The sequence below is a fragment of the Thamnophis elegans genome, chromosome 5 (assembly GCF_009769535.1).
Source record: "Thamnophis elegans isolate rThaEle1 chromosome 5, rThaEle1.pri, whole genome shotgun sequence".
NCBI classification, from domain to species: Eukaryota; Metazoa; Chordata; class Lepidosauria; order Squamata; family Colubridae; genus Thamnophis; species Thamnophis elegans.
In genome coordinates this window covers 80,413,256-80,430,563 of record NC_045545.1, presented here as the reverse complement: position 1 = coordinate 80,430,563, position 17,308 = coordinate 80,413,256, and positions in this window count along the sequence as shown.

The following is a 17,308-nucleotide window of genomic DNA, read 5'->3' as shown; positions in this document are numbered from 1 at the left end:
CAAAACATCTGAAGGAAACACAGATTGTTAATTGCTGTCTAGACAGTTTATTGCAGCAATAAGATCAAAACACAGAATTGTGAGGTTTGGGGGTATGAATCATGCAGACTAAACAATGGTTTTACTGCATTTACAGAGAAGCTGATTTATAATGCTCTCCGTTCAGCAATAAAATCTTTCTATAGGTTATACCAAATAAATTTCGCCTCTTTCACATCCTCTTGTTATAATTCTGTCACCCTGATTTCTGAAGTATGCTTTCACAAACATCTGTGTGGAGGTCTTATCTAAGATTACCTTTCATTCCATATTAAATATATAGTCTATCCATCTAATCTTGCGCAAGAAAGCTACTTGTGTTTTTTGTGACTGTAGCTCTCCTGTGCTTTAATTGGTTTTATTGTTTCAGTACTGCTAACTTAGCACGCTCATGTGAGATTCATTTCTGGTTTTTTATGTAGGGTAGCAACCTAGAGGATAGGCTGGGAAACTGAATGCTCAGAGTTCAAATCTCTGCAATTTTTTTTTAGACACCATAAACCACATTTGTGATTACAGAGGTGAAAGCATGATGATACTGATAGACATTACGGGGAAGGTTATAAAGTTTAGATGCTGCTATCTCCAGATTTCTTATTATTATCATTCTGTGCTATTTATTAATTGCATTTTACAGCTTTGCCTTTTTAGTGTTCTCTGAAACATTTCCTGTTCAGATTGATAATCAAGCTCAGAGAAGAAATGGATGTAAAAATATAATAAAAAATAGTATTTACAACATTTTCTATGATAATGTACATATTATTCTTAGGTTTGCAGCTTTCACAAACTACTTCATACCATAAAAACTACATTGAATCACAAAAATATACATTACAAAGCAAATTAATGCAATGAATTGTAGCAGTACTCCATTAACTTATTAAAAATATGGTCCATTTAAAATAAAAAAATTTGCAGAATGACAGAGAGAAACTCAAGGCAATAGCTGAATTCACATACAAAACTGCTAGGATTTGTATAATTTACAAAGCTATGATGCCTGGTTGTCATGTCACTCTCATACCATATGTTATAATTTTGCAGGCCACAATGGCTGGGTATCAAAATATATTAACTATATAATTTCTTGGAAGGGACTTATGTTTCAAATATATTATTGTGATCTTATGTTACATTTCAACAATCGGAAATGTATGAAGAGCTTTGTATATTTGGGCAATTGCAACAAAGATGATTTTGTATTCTCGGAAGGTTTATGGGTAACAGATTTTTGGTTTAATGACATGTGTCAGCTCACAACCTTCACAACAGCCTTCTGTAAAAAAGAGGCAACATTGAACAATACGATTCCTTTTTATATATAATGTTTATTAAACATTTTCACAGAATTAAGAAAAAGAAAAAAAGATGCATAAACAGGCAACTTCTGTTCATTACAACAAATTTATTATCTTTCCTCCCCCTTTAAAGTTATATAATAATTTTCTACTTTCCATGTTGAACCTTTTTTAATCAGCAAATCGATAAATCACCAGTTCCTCTTTTGCCATTTTCAGCCAAAGATTCATAAGAGGTTGTCAAACAACGATTACATAGGATCCACACCAAATTTCCTATTTAAAAATGAATACATTATTATTATTCTCAACAACAGAATTGTATCACAGCGGCCAGTTGTTTCGCCGGATTTGGCATTGATTATTAGTCGCACCCCACCCAGGGGCCTAGGATGTCGTAACGTATTTTCGTAATATGCGTGCGAATCCAAGCAGTGCGGCTTTTTGCATTTGACTGATGGTGATTTTGTCAATTTTTAACTGTTTTAAATGTAATTCCAGTGCTTTTGGAATAGCACCCAGTGTGCCAATTACCACTGGAATTACCACTGCTGGTTTGTGCCATAGTCGTTGAATTTTGATTTTTAAGTCCTGGTATTTCGCGATTTTTTCATGTTCCTTCTCGGCGACCCTGCTATCACCTGGTATTGCGATGTCTATGATTGTGACCTTATTTTTCTCAACCAGTGTGATGTCTGGTGTATTATGCATCAGTATTTTGTCCGTTTGTATACGAAAATCCCATAAGATGTTGACCATCTGATTTTTGGTGACTGTTTCAGGTTTATGTTCCCACCAGTTTGTTGTTGTTTTAATATTATAATTTTTGCACAAATTCCAGTGGATCATTTGTGCTACTGAATTGTGCTGCAATTTATAATCAGTCTGCGCGATTTTTTTACATCAGCTGAGTATATGATCAAAAGTTTCATCAACTTCTTTGCAAAGTCTGCATTTGGCATTATTATTATACAATTGTATCACAGTGGCCAGTTGTTTCGCCAGATTTGGCATTGGTTACTAGTCGGGCCCCACCCAGGGGCCTAGGACGTCGTAACATATTTTCGTAATATGCGTGCAGATCCAAGCAGTGCGGCTTTTTGCATTTGACTGATGGTGATTTTGTCAATTTTTAACTGTTTTAAATGTAATTCCAGTGCTTTTGGTATAGCACCCAGTGTGCCAATTACCACTGGAATTATCACTGCTGGTTTGTGCCATAGTCGTTGAATTTCGATTTTTAAGTCCTGGTATCTTGCGATTTTTTCATGTTCCTTCTCGGCGACTCTGCTATCACCTGGCGGCATCATCATCATCATCATCATCATCATCATCATTATTATTATTGTACAATTGTATCACAGCGGCCAGTTGTTTCGCCGGATTTGGCATTGGTTACTAGTCGGGCCCCACCCAGGGGCCTAGGACGTCGTAACATATTTTCGTAATATGCGTGCAGATCCAAGCAGTGCGGCTTTTTGCATTTGACTGATGGTGATTTTGTCAATTTTTAACTGTTTTAAATGTAATTCCAGTGCTTTTGGAATTATTATTATTATTATTATTATTATTATTATTATTATTATTATTATTATTATTAACTTTATTTATTAAACATGAAAATCAGCCAACTGAACATTCAAAAATGCATTACAAATACCAGTGACTGGTGCTAATGGTTGATACGGTTTGCTGCCAGCATTCTAGGTATCAACCAAGTACTATGTAGCTGTGTAGTTTCGATGGCCAGGTCGTGATAATTCATTATTTTTTCTAGTTCTTCACCTTCTCATTTTCAATAACTTTTTCCACTTTATGTTCCCATGACTTTCTGGATACAGGTAAATCATATTATTTACATAATGACCAGTGGATTAATTTAGCAACTCGGTCATGTCTAGCTTTGTAATCAGTTTGTGTGATTTTGCTGTATTCACATATTGAATGTGCAACAGTTTCGACTTTGTTATTGCAAAGTCGGCAGTTTGGGTTGTCAGTGGATTTTTGTATCTTTGCTTTCATGGCGTTAGTTTGTAGTGCTTGTTCTTGAGCAGCCAGTATTAAACCTTCCATTTCTTTCTTGATCATTCCCATTTTAAGCCATGTCCATGTCAAGTTGTCATCACATTTTTCTTCAATGTTTTTCAAGTTCTGTCCATGCAAAGCTTTGGTTTTCCCTCTATTTAATCTGTCATCCAGCTGTTTTTCCTTATATTCTGCCTTTGTTTCTGTTGTTTTTATGCTGTTCTCCGTTTTCACAGCCTGCAGCAATTTTTCTGTACTTTGGTGCACATAATCATTCAAACTTCATTTTTCTTCTTCTACAGTTTGGAGGATTTGCAATAGCCCTCTGCACCCTATTTTTCTTGGCATTGTTGTTGTTGTTGTTGTTGTTGTTAATCTTTGCTGAGATTCACAGATTTTGGGGCTGGTTGGTAGCTCAACAGTTCGAGTCCTAACCAAGGACCTAGGAACTGTTAAGGTAACGTCGGAGGATATAAGTTGTTCCAAGTAGGGTGGTTTTTTGTAGAGTCAGAATGTTCAAGTCAGGTAAATTTAGAATTTTTAAATAGCATGGTAACCATTTAAGTATTGCTCCAAGGGCTCCAATTACAATTGGGACAACACATGATTTCTTTTTCCACAGTCACTCAACCTCAATTTGCAAGTCCCGGCATTTCGTGATTTTTTCTTGCTTTTTATCTTCAATTCGTGCGTCACCAGATATCACAATGTCAATGAAACAAACTTTTTTTTTCTTTTCAACTATTGTTATGTCAGGTGTGCCTGTCAGTCTGAATTCTGAAATCCCACAAAATCTTGACTTTTTCATTCTCTAGAACCTTCTCAACCTGATGTTGTTTTTGCTGTACTCAAATCCAAACTTCTGGCACAATTTCCAGTGAATGATCTTAGCAACTCAAGTCATGGCATTGTAGGTAGTCTTTATAAAATTTTGCTGCACCCACTGATCAAGTGGTTGACTGTCTCATCTTTCTCATTACAGAGGCGACATTTGCTGTTGGTGGTAACATATTGAATTTTTGCCTTCATGTAGTTTGTGGCTAAGGCTTGTTCTTGAGCTGCCAAAATAAAGCCTTGTTTCTTTTTTCAGTACTCCTGATCTTAACCAGTTCCACATTAGCCTTTGGTCAGCTTTGCCTTCAATACTTTTCAAGTATTGGCCATGTATAGCTTTGCTTTTCCAATTTTCAGCTCGCTTCTCAATTACTTCTTTCTTGCATTCAGCTTTTGACTTAGTTGTCTTCAGAAGGCCTCCTTTATTTACTTCCTTAATCATTGGTTCTTCACTTTTCTGGATGTAGTCATTCAAGCTGTGTCTTTCTTCTTCCACAGTCTGCTTTACTTGTAGGAGTCCTCAACCACCTTCTGCTCTTGGTAGATATAATCGGTCAACATCACTTTTAGGGTGCAGGGCATGATTCCTTGTCATAAGCTTCCTTGTTTTTCTGTCCAAGTTGTCCAACTCCATCAGTCAATTATTCCTGCAGAGTATCGGATCACAGTTATAGCCCAGGCATTTATTGCTTTATTGATTACTAGTATTAGTATTAGCATTATGATTTGCTATCATTTATTTATTTATTTATTTGTTTGCATTGTTTGGGTTGGGTTGAGAGGGAGTGATTGGGCCAAAGTAATCCAGCCGGCTTTCATGGAGAAGTCAGGACTTGAACTTATGGTCCCCTACTTTCTAGTGTAGTGCCTTAACCACCACTCTTGGGTAAAAAGAGAAAAACCTGCTCATGAAGTTAGGAAGTTGAATCTATAATATTGAGAAAATCAGCTCAAAATGGAGACAGAATCTTTAACTTTCACAGTAGAAACTATTGTATTGATTTTCATTCATTTGTACCAGTGGTGGGTTTCAAAAATTGTTTGAACCTACTCTGTGGGTGTGGCCTCCTTTGTGGGAGTGGCTTGCTGCCCATGTGACTGGATGGGAGTGGCTTGCCGCCCATGTGACCGGATATAAAGATGCCGACGACACTTGTCAGAACCACCTTAAATTACCTCACACACAGCACTGGCATGCAGAAAAATATGATGTAAACTTGTTTTTTAAAAGGCATCTTTGGTTTGCGTTAAAACAACTTCAACACACGCAATGTTCTGATTGCACCACAAACGCAGTAGTCATCCTTACCTTTCACAGAGGCACTGAGTTTTATAAATATGAGCATGATAGTGTAGAATAATCATATCCAAGGACCAGTGGTGGGTTTCAAAAAATGTTGGAACCTCTTCTGTAGGTGTGGCCTGCTTTCCGGGTCCACTGGTGGAACCTCTTCTAACCGGTTCGGTAGATTTGACGAACCGGTTCTACCGAATAGGTGCGAACTGGTAGGAACCCATCTCTGATCTGTACATATCTTACAGACTTTCTTCTTTTGTTGCTGGCCATCCCAATAAATGGCATCACCTACAATAAGGCAGGGACATGGTGGTTCAGTAGCTAAGACCCTGAGTTTGTTGATCAGAAAGGTCGGCAATTTGGTGATTCGAATCCCTAGTGCCGTGTAACGGAGGGAGTTCCCGTTATTTGTCCCAGCTTCTGCCAACCTAGCAGTTCGAAAGGATGTAAAAAATGCAAGTAGAAAAATAGGAGCCACCTTTGGCGGGAAGGTAACAGCGTTCGGTGCATCTTTGGTGTTTAGTCATGCTGGCCACATGACCACGGAGATGTCTTCGGGCAGCGCTGGCTCTTTGGTTTTGAAACAGCGATGAGCACTGCCCCCCTAGAGTCGGGAATGACTAGCACATATGTGGGAGGGTGACCGTTACCTTTACCTTTACAATAAAGCAGGATTTCAGCTTAACAATCTTTCAGTTTCAGACTTGTGTTAACACAAGGATCAATTGCCTACTTTTCTCACTGAACAATGCAGTCAAATTAATTTCACCTATTTGGTCAGAAACTATGGTAATCTACCTATCTATAAAACATATTCTGATAAACTGTCTTTACAACCAAAAGGACTTTGCAATGTCTGTTCGTATCACCGGGGGGGGGGGGAGGCTCATAGCTCTCTTTCACCTTAATGAATCAGTGAGAAAATCACATAGCTGATGAAAACAAGATTGAAGAATCCCTTTGAATCTTAAGCAGGAGTATTAGTCCTCCAGATCAGAAAAGTGAAATGTTTTACCTTTCTATTAAATCTAACCTAAGTGTTCTCACATGAATTATGAACATAGAAATGGCCTTATTTGTGGACACTTTTACTTGCACTGGTTGTCTCAAAGTGCTTTTTCAAAAGGCAACTGGACTTTCGTTATTTTTTCCTTGAAGACATTTTGCTTCTCCTCCAAGAAGCTTCTTTAGTTCTGATAAGAAGCAAAATTGGTTCAAGGAAAAAACAAAGAAAATCTAGTTGCCTTTTGAAAAAGCACCTTTCAGACAACCATGACCTAGATCAGTGATGGCGAACCTATGACACGCGTGTCAGTGCTGACACGCGTAGCCATTTGGGGTGACACGCATAGGATTTCATGCGATTCATCCTCGGCTCCTGCACGGCCACCGAGGATGAAAGAATCTGTGCTGGAGGAACGGGGGGGCGGGACGTGTGATCTCCCCCGCCCACACTCACTTACTGTATCTCCGCCGCCCCTTTCTGAGCGCAGGTGCTGCTGGTAAGGCGTGTGTGCCGTGCACACACACGTCATCAGCGTGGCGAGGGAGGACCCGCAGGAGAGGAGCGCGGGAACAGTCTCTCCAGTCAGGCCGGCACAGAGAGTCTACTCCTGGGACTGTCGGTTACGACCGCACCACAGCAGGGAACAGCGGAGTGCCAACGGGAACTGTGAGCGCCATTAGCAGCAACTATTGGGGTGCCATGGACTTGTAATTGCCCACAATAACTGAGATAAGTGAGGGGGAGGTTGTGTTAGCTTGTTAGGCTAGTTAACCCCTAATTGGCTATCTATAATTCTATCTGCTGTCACTGGCCCACTGATGGAGCACCCAAAAAATAAAAAACAAAGGTTAAGTAAAGGGAGTGGTAGTGGCAGTGGCCGACCCTTTCAAGAGACATGGAGCGAGATGTATGGCATTATAGAAAAAAATGGCAGATCATTTTGCGTTCTATGTACTGAAACGGTAGTAAGCAGAATGTGGAATATAAATAGACATTTTGAAACTAATAATTCCCAGCTCTTGGAAAAAAGTGAGGATGAAAGGAGGGAATACATTTCCAGGAAGCTACACCTTTATAAGAGCCAATCTAACTCCATCCTTAAATTTATGAAAGGCTCTACAAATTTAAACTCTGCAAGTTTGAGCATTGCTCACTCCATAGCTCAGCATGCAAAAGCGTTTAACAAAGAAGTTACTAAGCAGGTATGTTAAATAATTTGTTTTTGGTTTATTAAATACAATTATATATTGCAATTATACATTTTTGTAGTTTAAACTATAAATTGCGCAAAATTATGTTTTTGTCGAAGTGACACACAACGCGAGTTATGCTCGATTTTTTGCCGATTTTTGACACACCACGCCAAAAAGGTTGCCCATCACTGACCTAGATGATTGAGAATCTCCATAAATACTTGTGATGAGTATTTTAATGATACGGATCAGATACATTTCTTTCCCATATGATCATTCCAGAAAAAAACAGTGACTAAAATTACATTCCCTAATCCCATTTCTTAAGAAATAGGCCATGTAGAAAATGTATAGGACTGCATAATAAATGTGAAAACTACAAAGCCACTTCCTCCTTTACATTGTTTTTGTGTTTATTGGTGTTACTTCCTGAGGTAAAAAATGCATGAAGACAAACTGTAAAAATCATTTCTCTGCTTATTTGTTAAGGAAATATGCTGTTCTTTCTTATTCAATTCTTAGGATCTCAATACAAGATTAAAATACCTAAGTAAAATAACACATAATGTATAATTTCATACATGATTCTAAATAGAAAGTATGCATATCCTGAGGCAAAAAAGCCAATTAGGGTTCTGCATATTTTTACATTAAGGATGACTACCACCAAAATGCTTTTGATTACTTCAGAAGCTTCAGTGTAAAATCGAATACAGAACAAAGTTCTCAGAAGATCTTCGGGTAATAAATATAATCTATAAATATAGAGAATATTCTGGATACAAAATCGATCTTCGGAAAACAAAAATAACCACAAGATATTTAAATGAAAAAAAAAATGTTCAGGGGTGGGGGGGGGAGAATCTGTTTGTTAAGATAGCCTATTCAGCGAAATACCTTGCTTTGCATTTATAAAATCTATTAGAGATCACAAAAGTCTCAGAAGATCTCTGAGTGACTCTTCAGATTGGAACAAATGTTGTAAAAAGATTCCAGAAATGTCTCTCTCGGCCCCCGGTCCCTTTGTTCTATATTTTTCCATGGAGCCAACCAATTTTCTTTAAATCTTGCTTACTGGAGTTTGTTATCAAGACAGAAAGAAGCATCAAAGCCACAAGTCTCTAGAGATTTTCTGCAAGACTCGAAGGCCATAAATACACATTTAATCGAAATACAGTCTTGTGAAGTGCTGGAGAACTGTATTAAGAACTTCATCAGCTAAAGAAGCCCCAGATAATCAGGGGGGAAATAATCCTGATGAAGGAGCAGTAAAGGAGAGGAGAGGGGTTTAGTAATAAGGTGGGCACAAGCACTATTCCTGTTTTTTCTTAATGAAAATTGACTCTGCTCCTTAGGTGGGAAAGGTTTGGCTTGTTTTAATTGGAGATGCCACAGGAGTGTTATTTGATCAAGAATGCTTTCCACAGCTGTTGTTTCTTTCTCTCTACCTCAGTCAACATTCTCACAGCAATAATTAATTTAGCACCTATCCCCAAACACAAAACACACAGTCCAGCATTGGAGAGATCTATTTGGTGCAGAGTTTCTTAGTCTTGTTCCTTAAAAGCATTTCCCAATGCTATTTCTAATGTCAATCTTGTGTATGAAGACTATAGCTCCAAATTAGTATCAGAATTTTCCAGTACATCCCCATGCTGCCTGGTTAAGGAAGCTGCACTAACCCCAGTTATAAAGGCTACAATTACCTTATTTATTAATATATTTATACCAGAGGTGGTATCCAGCAGGTTCTGACCAGTTCTGGAGAACCGGTAGCAGAAATTTTGAATAGTTGGAGAAGCAGTAAATACCACCTCTGACTGGCCCCGCCCCATTTATTATCTGCCTTCCAAGTCCCAGCTGATCGGGAGGACATGGGGATTTTGCAGTAACCTTCCCCTGGAGTGGGGTGGAAATGGAGATTTTACAGTATTCTTCCCCTGGAGTGGGGAGGGAATGGAGATTTTACAGTATCCTTCTCCTGGAGTGAGGAGGGAATGGAGATTTTACAGTATTCTTTCCCTGGAGTGGGGAGGGAATGGAGATTTTACAGTATCCTTCTCCTGGAGTGGGGTGGGAATGGAGATTTTACAGTATCCTTCCCCTGCCATGCCCACCAAGCCACGCCCAACCGGTAGAACCAGTAGTTAAACAAATTGAATCCTACCACTGATTAATACCCTGTAGAGTTTATTAATATATTTATACTCTGATTTTTCCTGGGACCCAGTTTGAGTGATAGCATCTAAATGATACTGACTAATGTCAAAAGAAAACTAAGCCTAGGAATACCCAGAGCTGTTGGTTAGGCTGGGTTAAAAATGTTCTCAGAAGGCAGCAGGGGAAAACTGTATCTGGGATCAACTCAAGTCTTTCCTTATTTCAATCCTGTAGTAGCCTTGGCCTAAGAAGTGGTGCCTTTTGTGAATCCAACCTAAAGAGGTTCTTGCCCTTACTAGAGCGAAGATCTATTTTAAAGTGATGCATTTTACAGGTAGTCCTCGGGGTACGACCACAATTGAGCTTGAAATTTATGTTGCTAAGTGAAACATTTATTAAGTGAGTTTGTCCCATTTTACGACTTTTCTTGCCACGGTTGTTAAGTGAATCATTGCACTTGTTAAGTTAATAACATAGTTGTTAAGTGAATCCTCATTGACTTTACTTGTCAAAAGTGGACACATGATCCCAGAACACCGCAACCATCATAAATAGGAACTGGTTGCCAAGCATCTGAATTTTTATCAGGTGACCATGGGGACGCTGCAGTGGCCGTAAGTATGAAAAATGGTCATAAGTCACTTTTTTCAGTGCTGTTGTAACTTTGAACAGTCACCAAATGAACAGTTGTAAGTCAAGGACTACCTGTACTCGGGAACATGTACAATTTAGTAATAATTAATATAATATTTTATACTTTGACAATGATTAAAGGTTGAGACCTGCATGATCCATCATTTATCAAAATAACAAAAGCCGCACTGCATCATTGTAAACTCTTTTTCTTCTGTGTACATGTCACAATGCACTTACAAAAGGACAGAGTTAATGCTGCGTTAGCATGGCATTACTTTCATCGTGCACACATGCACACACAAACACACATGAAATAGATATATCTGGAGTGGGGGTACCGGTTGCTTCAAAAGTTTTCCAGATATAACTGACTGTGAATAATTGCCTGCAATTCATACAATGAATTATAAACAGCAATGGTAAATGTAGAAAGTCTAGAAAAGGGCATCATGGAATGTTAGTTCCAATAACCAACAAGCAGTAAGGAGCCTCTGAATGAATAGAGATAGATGATATAGATCATAGATAGATGAGATGGATGGATGGATGGATGGATGGATGGATGGATGGATGGATGGATGGATGGATGGATGGATGGATGGGTGGGTGGGTGGGTGGGTGGGTGCATGGATACTTGGATGCATGGATGGATGCATAGATGCATAGATGGATGCAAGTATGGATAGGTAGATAGACAGTAGATAGGTAGATAGGATGGACAGACAGATGGAAATGGGCAGGTAACATATTTATTCTTTCGTCCTTCCCAGGTTAAAAAAGGAGTTTTTATCTTCTGCTGAACTTTAGGCTTGGTTTCAACAACCAATCACAGGCAGTAGACATCTTTCTAAGTTAGAACTAGTTTTGTTTCTCTATTTAATTATTATAGTATACCTTACTGTGTCTCCAAAAGGTGCAAGATTGGATATTTGTTATTCTTGCTTAAGAGTGAAGCAACTAACACTTCACCATCTAAGAATGGAACGGAGCCAATAGCATAGTATCCCAAAAGTTCAGCTGCATCAAAAGAAAATCATTTATAGTTTGCATGTTTAGATAAAATGAAACAGTGCTTAGGGTGCTATTTCTGAAAAAAACATTCTGGATCCAGTGCTAGATGAACCTAAAATGCTTTTGAACTGGGCATGATTCCCACTGACCTCACCTCATAAATGCCATGCCATTTTCTTAGCACTGTGTATACCTATAGTTTTCTTTTTAAAGTTAATTTTTATTTAAACAAGTTTTTACAGAATAAAAATACAAATTTCTATTGCATACAAGGAAAAAGAAAGTAAACCAAAGTAAAAGAAAAGTGATAAACAAACAGGAAAGGAAAGGAAAGAAAGAAAAAGAGAAAGATATAAAGGCATGACTTCTTTAGAGCAGTTAAAAATGCATTTATATTTTATCCTCATAATGACTCCCTTCTTCTTATATTTTACCCTTTCTAACCATCCACCCATAAAACACAAGCTTATTTTTTTTCCATTCTTATTTTATGGAATAGAATATTCTCATTTATTTTTCCATTCTCTGTTATGTCCATAAAAGACTTTCAGTCACCAACAAATTTACTTATTGCCTTTTCTCTAATCAAATAAATCAATTTTGCCATCTCATACAGCTCTGGCCTCTAATCCACTTACAGGATGCATTTTTTGCACTTTCCACTCTAGTTTACAGCCCTGGGATTTCTAGTTTGCCCTCCCAAGTACTAACCAGATCTAACTTCTCTTAGCTTTTACAGGTCAACTAGGTGCTACTGCATAGTTGAACATCTGTACAACTTGGAAACACTGAAGTGGAAGCAATAGCCAAAGAAGCAGTGGCTATTACTCCAAGTCATTTCTGTGACCGATTTTTGGTCTTCGGGGCAAACAACATCTGGATTGGGCCAGTTTTTTCTCCTCACCTTGCCTGACCACCTGCCTTCCTCCCCATCAGTAAGAACAATTCTTCTTTTAAACAGAACTGTTCCTGCCGAAAGACCACACTGGCTCTCAATTGCTTGCAGGGCTATATTTATGCAAACAAAATAGTAATTTCTACAAGCAGAAAGGCCAGATCATTTAGTCTCCTATTACAAGCCATTCTTGTGTTTATACCATTCTGTTTAGCTTACGCCTAATGCACCTCCTTGGTCACGCGCCCCCCTGTACATCCCAAGAAATGTTTATGAAAATTCTGTATAAGCAAAATATTTTACTTTGCCTGGGGAGAAGTTCAGATACAGAACAGTTGCTTCCCAATAAAGAAGCGGAACCCGCTCCGTGCATCTCTTAAAAGGAAAACATACATACACAATTCAGCCCACCCACAGGTCTACAGCTTCCCTTTTTTTGTGTTTTTTTTTTAACAGCATGTCAATTCACAGAAATTTCTCTTTGGCTTTGTTTTTATTTTATTTTATTGCTTTTCAATGGACAAATATTCCTTAGAATATAATTTTACGTTTATTTTATTTTTCAGTTGACAAATATTCTCCCAAATAGCCCAAGCTTAACAAAACAAATAAAACCAGTTTGATATTGATATGGTGTTTTTTAGAACAATTCTTGGCTTAAATAGATCTACTCTAAAGTTCATGATGGTTAACAGGCATGAAACATCTAAATGCTTAGAAACTACTGTCCCAGGGCATCTACAGAAGGGATGAAAAAAAAGGCATGATGACAGTTGTTCCTGTGCAATTGAAGGTCTACACCTTTTTCATAAACCATTTCATACATACATAACAAAAATGGGATTGTGGCCCATATTGTGACCATATTCAGGTGCCGGGCTAGCTGCATATTTTCCTGAAATAAAGGTGGCCAGCTACACTTATGCCCTCATCATTTCATGGACATTGTATATCCTTATACTCATAGATACCATATTTTTCAGAGTATAAGACGCACCTATTTCCCTCAAAAAAGGGGGTGAAAATCTGGGTGCATCTTATACACTGAATACAGCATTTTTTTGCCTACCGAAACCCCATCCCCTTTGCAAAAATGGACATGCAGAGGGTTTGGGAGGCTTGCAAAGTGCTCCTGAGGTCTGGGGAGGGCAAAAATGAGCAAACAATGGGCCGTTTTTGCTCCCCACCCCACCCTCTGGAGCACTCTTCAAGCCTCCCAAAGCCTCTGCATGCCATTTTTCATTTTTTGTGAAAAACGGCCCATTTTTTGCTCGTTCCCCCCCCCCCGCAGCCCCCAGGAGCACTCTACAAGTTTCCCAAAGCTCTGCATTCCCCCCCACCCTTTTTTTTTTTTTTTGCAGAAAATGCGACCTGCAGAGAGTTTGGGAGGCCTGCAGAGTGCAAAAACTTTTTTTTTTCAATTTACCGCTTCAAAGTCATGGTGCATCTTATACTCTGGTGCATCTTATAGTCTGAAAAATACAGTAAGTATGAAACACTTGACATGAAAAGTATGTAAACCATACAAATAGTACACATACTGTACAGGTAGTCCTTGACTTACAACTGTTGCTTAGTGATCATTCCAAGTTATAATGGCACTGGGGGGAAAAGTGACATGATTGTTTTTTGCACTTACGACCATGGCAACATGGTCATGTGATCAACATTCAGGCGTTTGACAACTGGCTCATATTTATTACCGTTGCAGTGCCCCAGGGTCATGTGATCACCTTCTGACAAGCAAAGTCAATGGGGAAGCCAGATTCACTGAATCTGCCCTGTTACTAACTTAACAGCTGCAGTGATTCATGTAACAGCTAGGACAAGAGAGATTATAAAATGGAGCAAAAACTCACTTAACAACTGTCTCCCTTAGCAACGTAAATTTTGGGCTTGACCCCTGAACATCATTGAATATTACTGAACATATAAAGCAACTTGAAGAGGTGTGGATAACCTCCCGGTGAATTTAAATTGGTTGGACTGATTATTGATGACATATTTAAAATTGTGACTTGGAAGTTTTGGCTTTTTGAATTAATGAACTCTGGACAGTGAACTAAAAAAGAGATTGACTAAACACAGACGCAACATAAGATGTAAGTGAGGAGAACCTAAACAGAATGGAGCTTTTTCAAAATATTTAATCATATGGCAAGGGTCGGCAACCTTAAACACTCAAACAGCCAGAAAGGTCCTAACCAAAAGTCCCCCATTCAATTATGGAGCTGACTGGAAGTCCGGTTCTCCCACCATAGAGTCTCCTCCTAGCGTGGCATCCTTTTTCCTTTAGCTGTTCTAACCGAAAGCCCTATTAATTGTGGAGTTCACCAGCGACAGGGAGCCACAGCAGAGGGATGAAAGAGCTACATGTGGCTCCAGAGCAGGTGCGGGTTCCTGCCAGTTCTAACCTCTTCTATAGAAGAGGTTCCACAAATCTACAGTGCCACTTAGAACTGGTTCCATCTCCCCCATCCGCACATCATCAAGATGAAGAGTGAGAGGAGGAATTCTGGGAGTTGAAGTCCACAAGTCTTAAAGCTGTCAAGTTTGAACACCCCTGGGGGGGTTTCTAAAGAGTTAGGGGTGCAAGGGTCTTGTAACTTGACAGCTTTAAGACTTGCATGCTTCAAATGCCAGAGTTTCTGGGCCAACATTTTGGTTGCTAAGCAAGAGCGTTGTTAAGTGAGTTTCACCACATTTTATAAGTTGGCCACACCCACCCAGTCACATGATTGTCAAACCACTCCTACTCTGTCACATGGTTGGCAAGCCACTCCCACCCAGTCACATGGCCAGCAATCCGCTCCCACAAAGCAGGCCACACCTACAGAAGAGGTTCTAAAAAATTTTGAAACCCACCACTGCTCCAGAGCCACAGGTTGCTGACCCCTGCTCTATGGAATTCCCCCCGCACATTAAAAAATATAAGATTATACTTCTTACTAGGACTATTAAGACATTTGTAAAATCACTTGGGGACTGAGGCACAGGCAGTAAGAAAGTCCTGTGATGGACGACTACGTTCTGATGATTTACAGTATTTGGTGGGCTGGATGATTATGATTCATTTTTATATCTAGAAGTTATTAATACAGTTGCTTCCGATTTAATTTGCTGATACTGCCTTTATATTATTGCTGTGAGCCACTTAGAATTAGCTGACTGAACTACCATATAACTTTTGCAAGGAATGAACAAATAAATAATATAATGCTTTCGGGATATCCTAGGACCATGATGGCGAATCTATGTCACACGTGCCCGAAGTGGCATGTGGGGCACCTGACATGTGCGACATCACCTGTTCCTCTTCTGGGTTTCTGGCGTGCATGTGCATGCAACATCAGCTGGCCTTTGCATGTGCAGCAGTGCTGGAAACCAGAAGAGCTGGTCTTCTATTTTCTGGTGTGAGTATGCACACTGGCCAGCTGATCAGCACATGCGCATATGCGGCAGTAACCAGAAGACTTGCCAGCTGGTGCGCATGTGCGCGCTGGAAACTGCAAGTTCATTTTCCAGCATGCACATGCCCCTTGGGCAGCTCCTCTTCCTGGTTGTGACTCAGACAAGCCTGTTCGGCACTCATTGCCATGCGCCCGCAGGCTCTCTTTTCGACCCTCGGTACCAAAAAGGTTTGCCATCATTATCCTAGCAGCTGATTCTTTGATTTCTCCAATACACCTGGAGGCTGTGGGGTAGGAAAGGCTAATTTAGTATTGTTTCATTGCCCTAACTAGATATTTTCCCAACCTTAAAGGGGCTTTTCCGTCTGAGCAGCTAGTTTCATTTCTCTACTCTGTTCTGATTATCTTTGAAATGGAGGTCATCAGGAAGAGCTCCAAATCAGAATTTTGATGAGACCAGCATAATCCACTATCTCGCTGAGATCACGGTATAAACTATAGCCTTCCTGGACACTAGTTAAGAACTTCTGTTTTTCTGCCTCATTTCAAGAAAACCATATTCTTTGACATCCTTTTAAAACTCATAACTGCAATAAATCAAAAGCAATTTGGCAAAGTATTGGGATGGCAAGAGGCCTGATTGGATCTGCCCACTTAGTTAAGTTCACTCTTGCTGAGACATCTTTCTGTTTATAAAATAGCTGTCACTTTATTGGGATTAATATATCATACTGACATACCATTCTCTTTGAGTGTCACAATAAAAATACATTTTAATGACAGGCTCACCTGTTAACTTTCCTATTTGCATTCTTCCCGTCCAAGATTTATGGGGTGGGTTTGTTTTTCTGCTGTTTGCTTTTTTTTCCAATTTTTTTTAAGACCTTTCTTGCAAAGTAAACTTGTATATGCTCACTTGCAGTCTAGTTAAAGTTAGCCATGACTGAATCTTCAGTTTTATACACATTCATTTGGAACTGTATAAACTGGCATCTGAGTTAGACATGCACCAAATAATATTAGGAATCAATCATTGTTTTCTCCAGCCAATACTCAAGGAAAGTATTCCTTGCTAAACTAAGCTGCCAGAGGTCTTGTAACAACAACATTTCCTTTATATAGCAGTAGCAATAATAGCAATATACAGTACTTGTTATTCAGTAATGTATTTTTTTTCAGCTCTTTGCAAGAAAAAACCAGAAACCTGAGGAGTCACTACCAGGGAAAGCTACACAATACCAAAAGCACAGTTCCTTCTATTTCTATTCTATTTAGAAGACATTGTGAGCTGTGAAGGTAAAAAAATAGTACATTGACATTTTTTTCAACCAGACACTGCTTTTCATAATAGTTTTTGGCAAAATTGTTTGTTGCTACAGAAATAGAAGTGGGGGAAAATGCTGTCAAAATTGATCCTGTTTCTTTTATGTTAATGGCAAAATTAGCAAATAAAATTGGTTCCTCTTTGATAGAAGAACCACTTGGTTATAAAATATCAAGC